Source organism: Homarus americanus, unplaced genomic scaffold (genome assembly GCF_018991925.1).
Source record: "Homarus americanus isolate GMGI-L3 unplaced genomic scaffold, GMGI_Hamer_2.0 scaffold54095, whole genome shotgun sequence".
NCBI classification, from domain to species: domain Eukaryota; kingdom Metazoa; phylum Arthropoda; class Malacostraca; order Decapoda; family Nephropidae; genus Homarus; species Homarus americanus.
The window spans coordinates 545,001-552,500 of record NW_024742051.1 but is presented as its reverse complement, the minus strand read 5'-3'; the positions used below and the strand labels follow the sequence as shown (position 1 = coordinate 552,500).

Sequence of the window (7,500 nt, the reverse complement as noted above, 5' to 3'; positions counted from 1 at the left end):
TCTAATTAACAAGATACCTTCACTTTAACACCAGTTAGGAGACAAAATTACCGAGACTCTACCTTAACTAGATACCTTCACTTAACAATTCAGTTAGGGCACAAAATTAACACTGACTCTTACTCCTTTAACTAGATAATTCTTCACTTAACACCAGTTAGAGACAAAAATTAACACTGAGACTCTCTACTTAACTAGATACCTTCACTTTTAACACCAGTTAGGAGACAAAATTAACACTGAGACTCTACCTAACAAGATACTCTCACTTAACACCAGTTAAGACAAAAATTAACACTGAGACTCTACCTTAACAAGATACCTTCTACTTAACACCAGTTAGAGACAAAATTAACACTGAGACTCTACCTTAACTAGATACCTTCACTTAACACCAGTTAGGAGACAAAATTAACACTGAGACTCTACCTTAACAAGATACCTTCACTTAACACCAGTTAGGAGACAAAATTAACACTGAGACTCTACCTTAACAAGATACCTTCACATAACACCAGTTAGGAGACAAAATTAACACTGAGACTCTACCTTAACAAGATACCTTCACTTAACACCAGTTAGGAGACAAAATTAACACTGAGACTCTACCTTAACTAGATGCATTCACTTAACACCAGTTAGGAGACAAAATTAACACTGAGACTCTACCTTAACAAGATACCTTCACTTAACACCAGTTAGGAGACAAAATTAACACTGAGACTCTACCTTAACAAGATACCTTCACATAACACCAGTTAGGAGACAAAATTAACACTGAGACTCTACCTTAACAAGATACCTTCACTTAACACCAGTTAGGAGACAAAATTAACACTGAGACTCTACCTTAACTAGATGCATTCACTTAACACCAGTTAGGAGACAAAATTAACACTGAGACTCTACCTTAACAAGATACCTTCACTTAACACCAGTTAGGAGACAAAATTAACACTGAGATCACTTAACTAGATACCTTCACTTAACACCAGTTAGGAGACAAAATTAACACTGAGACTTACCTTAACTAGATACCTTCACTTAACACCCAGTTAGAGACAAAATAACACTGAGACTCTACCTTAACTAGAGGCTTTCACTTAAATAACACCAGTTAGGAGACAAAATTAACACTGAGACTCTACCTTAACTAGATACGTTCACTTAACACCAGTTAGGAGACAAAATTAACACTGAGACTCTACCTTAACTAGATACGTTCACTTAACACCAGTTAGGAGACAAAATTAACACTGAGACTCTACCTTAACTAGATACGTTCACTTAGCACCAGTTAGGAGACAAAATATGGGTAGGGTAGGTCAGTTCATGTTAGGCTAACGTATCTAGTTAAGGTAGAGTCTCAGCGTATTTCTGCTGACATTATTTTATCGTATATTCGTGTTTTACCTCAAGTCAACCACTTAAGTGTAAAATTAGATTTCACTTACGAGGAATACAAGGCCAAATATTCTCACACACACACAACCCACCCAACTATACACACACAACCCACCCGACTATACACACACACACACAACCCACCCGACTATACACACACACACACAAAACCCACCCGACCATACACACGCACACACACACACACTCAACACTATTGATAATAATATAATAGCGACTATTAAATAGCCAAACCTAACCACACGTATAAATAGTTTATAATGGCATCTGATAATAGGCTATTTACCTGTGTGTGTGTGTGTGTGTGTGTGTGTGTGTGTGTGTGTGTGTGTTTCTGTCTGTATATCTATGTGTGTGTAGGCATGTATATGTGTGTGTGTGTGTGTGTGTGTGTGTGTGTGTGTGTGTGTGTGTGTGTGTGTTTCTGTCTGTATATCTATGTGTGTGTGTAGGCATGTATGTATGTGTGTGTGTGTGTGTGTGTGTGTGTGTGTGTGTGTGTGTGTGTGTTTTGGGTTCGTATATCTATGTGTGTGTGTGTGTGGCATGCATGTATGTGTGTGTGTGTGTGTGTGTGTGTGTGTGTGTGTGTGTGTGTTTCTGTCTGTATATCTGTGTATGTGTGTGTAGGCATGTATGCATGTGTGTGTGTGTGTGAGGTGTGTGTGTTGTACATCTGTGTGTGTGTGTGTAGGCATGTGTGTGTGTGTGTGTGTGTGTCTGTATATCTATGTGTAAGTGTAGGCATGTATGTATGTATGTGTGTGGTGTGTGTGTTTAGCGGTCTAGGAGTACACCTGTGGGTGAGCTGAAGATTAACACCCCCCAGTTAATTTACCTTAAGATTCACCACCTTAATGTTAACTTAACCTAACCTAACATTTAACTAACACAGACACTAAATTAACCTAACTTAATCTAACACTAATCTAACCCTAGCTTACGTAACCTAAGGCTAACCTAACAGTAACATAACCTAACCAAAAGCTAATCTAACCTAACAGTAACCTAACCTAACCTAACCTAACAGTAACCTAACCAAAAGCTAATCTAACCTAACAGTAACCTAACCTAACCAAAAGCTAATCTAACCTAACAGTAACCTAACCTAACCAAAAGCTAACCTAACCTAACAGTAACCTAACCAAAAGCTAACCTAACCTAAAAGTAACCTAACCAAATGCTAATCTAACCTAACATTAACTTAACCTAACAAAGTTTCCCAAACCAGTTCCCAATATCCAAATAAGTCCCCCAAAAACAAGATCCCAAAAGTTCCCAAAACAAGTCCCCAAATTCAAGTTCCAATTACCTAAAGTTTCCATACCAATTTCCTATTACAATTTCCCAAGTTTTCCCCAATTGCAAGTCGTTTAAGTTTCCCATTGCCATAGTGACCGACATGCCTTTGTTATATTGGACATAAAGTTAATATTGGGAACGAATTTCTCTCTTGGGGTAAAAATTAATTCAAATTCCTGTGTGGATTTTTTAGGCTGTGGTTAATGGTGGTTGAATGTTGTTGTTTTTGTTGTTGTTATTGTTGTTATTGTTGTTGTTATTGACGTTGCTGTTACCTGTGTTATTAATGTTATTCTAGTTCATTGATGAATAAATATATACCTTTTCGTCATTGTCATTGTTGTAAAATTTATCATTACTTGAATTATTATTATTACTAAAACAGTTTCACACACCCAAAATAAAACAGAAGACAGGATCAACACACAAACACACACACACACACCAGGGAAGTGACTATGTGTGTGTGTGTGTGTGTGTGTGTGTGTGTACCTTCTCTAAAGACCTCACTTGTTCAAACTCGTAAAAAATGACCTAACAACAACATTACCTACATAAAAGCCAACTTGTATTTTATTCACTTTTCTTTTGTTCCATTACAATGTTTTTGTTTGTGTTAAGGTCCGTTTGTGCAACATTTACTAACTTTTACCACTATAATACATTTTTTTCGCAAAGTTGTTATGAAACATCACCTAAATTAGGAGAAAAATTGAACTTAGGAACCTTTGAGAATCCATCTTTGTGTGGTAGCTTAAAGTGAGTCAGTTAGATACGTTCTCACATCACCAGTTAGGAGGAAAATTGAACTTAGGAACCTTTGAGAATCCATCTTTGTGTGGTAGCTTAAGTGAGTCAGTTAGATACGTTCTCACATCACCAGTTAGGAGGAAAATTGAACTTAGGAACCTTTGAGAATCCATCTTTGTGTGGTAGCTTAAGTGAGTCAGTTAGATACGTTCTCACATCACCAGTTAGGAGGAAAATTGAACTTAGGAACCTTTGAGAATCCATCTTTGTGTGGTAGCTTAAGTGAGTCAGTTAGATACGTTCTCACATCACCAGTTAGGAGGAAAATTGAACTTAGGAACCTTTGAGAATCCATCTTTGTGTGGTAGCTTAAGTGAGTCTGTTAGATACGTTCTCACATCACCAGTTAGGAGGAAAATTGAACTTAGGAACCTTTGAGAATCCATCTTTGTGTGGTAGCTTAAGTGAGTCAGTTAGATACGTTCTCACATCACCAGTTAGGAGAGGAAAAATTATCATACGAACCTTTGACAATCCAGGCGGAACAATCCTACCAGAGGTAAGATTCTAAATTACCTGAGGTGGGTCACAGGTGTACCGTCGTCTTGTGACAAAGTGGCGCTCTTAAGAAACGGTGAGAGAGAGAGAGAGAGAGAGAGAGAGAGAGAGAGAGAGAAATTAGGGCCATCACCCTCCTACCAATTCGTCCCCTTGAGAACCCCTCATCTAAATCCCCCTAAATTTCTTAATACTCAGTAGAACCCTAACTAGAACCCTTCAAAGTCCTCCTATAACCCCCATTATCCTATAGAACCCCCAAAATCCCTCTAGAACCATTCAGAACTCCCTAAATCCCTCAAGAACCAATCATAACCCCCAAAATCCCATAGAACTCCCTAAAATCCCCCTAGAACCCACAAAAAACCCAAATCCCACTAAAATTCCTCAAAACACCACTAGAACCAATCAGAACCCTCAAAATCCCTCTAGAACCAATCAAAACCCTCAAAATCCCTCTAGAACCAATCAGAACCCTCAAAATCCCAGTAGAACCAATCATAACCCTCAAAATCCCTCTAGAACCAATCAGAACCCTCAAAATTCCTCTAGAGCCAATCAGAACCCTCAAAATCCCAGTAGAACTAATCATAATCCTCAAAATCCCTCTAGAACCAATCAGAACCTTCAAAATCCCAGTAGAACCAATCATAACCCTCAAAATCCCTCTAGAACCAATCAGAACCCTCAAAATTCCTCTAGAGCCAATCAGAACCCTCAAAATCCCTCTAGAACCAATCAGAACCCTCAAAATTCCTCTAGAACCAATCAGAACCCCTGGTAAAAGCAATATTCCCCGAGAACCATCAGTATCGAGAAGCACTAGCTGGTATACGGGAAGGTGGGACCATCTATCGCCTCTCTGGTGACGGACACTAAGCCTGAGATTACCCGCGACCTCTTGTATGCACTATAAATCTGGCTCATACTCCCGCTGGTGTGGGTGTGGGGGTGTGGGGGTGTGTGGGGGTGATGGGGAGTGGGGGTGGGGGCAGTTGATTGGCTTGAGCGGATGACATCAATATTATTATTTGCAAAGAAAACAGGAGTGTGTTGAGCTCTTATGTTTGTCTGCCCGTGTTTGTCTGCCCGTGTGTTTGTCTGCCCGTGTGTTTGTCTGCCCGTGTGTTTGTCTGTCCGTGTGTTTGTCTGTCCGTGTGTTTGTACTTGCTTTATCTCCCACACGCCCCTGAGATATTGCCTTCATACTCTGACCTGTAATCCCCAATGGTCAGGAAAGGTCAAAGGTTATTAAGGAGGTCAAGCAGAGTTATATTTGATAGCGGTGCATGGCCGGTGACTGGTGGTTCAGCAAGCGATGGGTCAAGTCACTATTGTTGCTACCTACTACAACAACTACAACCATCATGTATAATAACAACAACTACTACAATAACTACAGGTAATATCACCAACAATAACAACAGCCACAAGATATCAAAATTACAACCACCAACAACAACCACAACAACAACACCCACAACAACCACCACCACCAACAACAACAACCACAACAACAACCAACCACAACAACCACCACCCCTTAACAACAACAACCAACCCAACACAACAACCACCACCACCACAACAACCACAACAACAACAACCAACCAATCAAAACAAACCCGCTTCCCCAAAAAAAAACACGAAAAATAAAATAAATAAAAAAAACGAAAAAAACATATAAACGAAAAAACCCATAAATCGTCACCAACTCCATTACCAAAACAACATAGACTCAAACACCTCGGGAATCTCTATAACAAGATCCAATCCTCATCGACTCTCTTGTATACATTAAGCGTCCGTCAAGTGACAAAAGAGAATGTGGGGGGGAAAGACAATGGTTTCTGCTTCCCTTGGAGGTGTGTGGGGTCGAGAATAGGGTTTTGAATGTGTGTGTGTGTGTGTGTGTGTGTGTGTGTGTGTGTGTGTGTGTGTGTGTGTGTGTGTGTGTGTTTTTAGGGTAGTGGTGAGTTAAATGTGGGGAAGAAAGTTGAGGTGTTTAGCTGGCAGGGGTTTTGAGAGAGAGAGAGAGAGAGAGAGAGAGAGAGAGAGAGAGAGAGAGAGAGAGAGACGGGGATAGAGAATCAGCCGAAATAAACACACACACACACACGCACACACACACACACGCACACACACATACCAGATCAAAGCTACAACAAGGTATTGGTCAACTTCATATCAGTGTTTACAAAGCACTCGAGGTACAACTTGAAGTCTAGTTCGAGGGGGAGGTGGTGGTAGTAGGGGGGGGGGGGATGTCAGCCCCTCCAACCCACCCACTCATTACCTCAAACTATCACCAACCACCCACCTACTTCAATAACCCAATTAGACTTTCAGTAATTATCTCAAACCACTTAATTACATTCATTAATTGCCCCCAAGTAAGTCAAATAGACGTTCGTTAATGACCACAAATAACTCCATAAGACGTTGGTTAATGAGTGAGGTACGGAGCACTTCCTTGGTCAAATAAGTGGTAAGTGTCTTTTCATTAAGTGGCCATACCCTCGTCCGCTTCAGAAGGACACTTTATTATGAAGTGTTTGGTCTTTAGAGGGAGATATTAAGTAACTTAAAATGATACTACTACTACTACTACTACTACTACTACTACTACTACTACTACTCCTACTTCTACTATTATTACTCGTACTTATCTACTCCTTCTACTACTACTTATCTACTACTACTACTACTACTACTACTACTACTACTACTACTACTACTACTCCTACTTCTACTATTATTACTCCTACTTATCTACTCCTTCTACTACTACTTATCTACTACTACTACTACTACTACTTCTACTTATCTACTTCTACAACTACTACTACTCCTACTTATCTACTTCTACTCCTACTTCTAATACTACTACAACTACTACTGCTACAACAACAACTACTACAACTACTACTGCTACAACAACAACTACTACCACCACCACCACGAATACTACAACTATTACTTCTGCTGATATTACTACTACAACTACAACTACTTATACTACTACTGCTATTACTACTACGACCACTATACTACTATTACTACTTCATAAGGGTTCACGTTCGGATTCAAATTCTAGAATGAACCAACCAGATGATTCATTTTAAGATTCGAATAGCAAAACGAACCCCAACGTAAGGATTCACAATCGGGTTCAACTTGTAGAATGAACCAACCAGAGGCTTCATAATGACCTTTCGACTCCCTGAATAAGAATTTCATTTATAAGAGACAAAGTAAAGGATTCGAACGCCATAATGAACAAAGTAATTCGTTTAGGATTGAAAAAGAAAGATGGAACTTCAGCTTGCCGCTTCGACACCCGGGTTGAAAAAGAGATTCATTTGGAAGTGAATCAACTGAAATATCCTTAATTCTATACGTGTGTTTGTTTGGCTTTCGTTTATATAGTCAGTCTGTCTGTCTGTCTGTATCTGTCTGCCACTCGCT

General features: G+C 39.6%; 2 protein-coding genes across 3 annotated transcripts in view; one reads left to right on the top strand and one right to left on the bottom strand.

The window, feature by feature from the left end:
• LOC121876464 (COMM domain-containing protein 4-like) overlaps positions 1 to 7,500 on the bottom strand; it is a 61,892-nt gene that overhangs the window by 27,360 nt on the left and 27,032 nt on the right. The gene's annotated exons all lie outside the window — the stretch shown is intronic.
• LOC121876462 overlaps positions 1 to 7,500 on the top strand; it is a 26,456-nt gene that overhangs the window by 981 nt on the left and 17,975 nt on the right. The window lies entirely within an intron of this gene.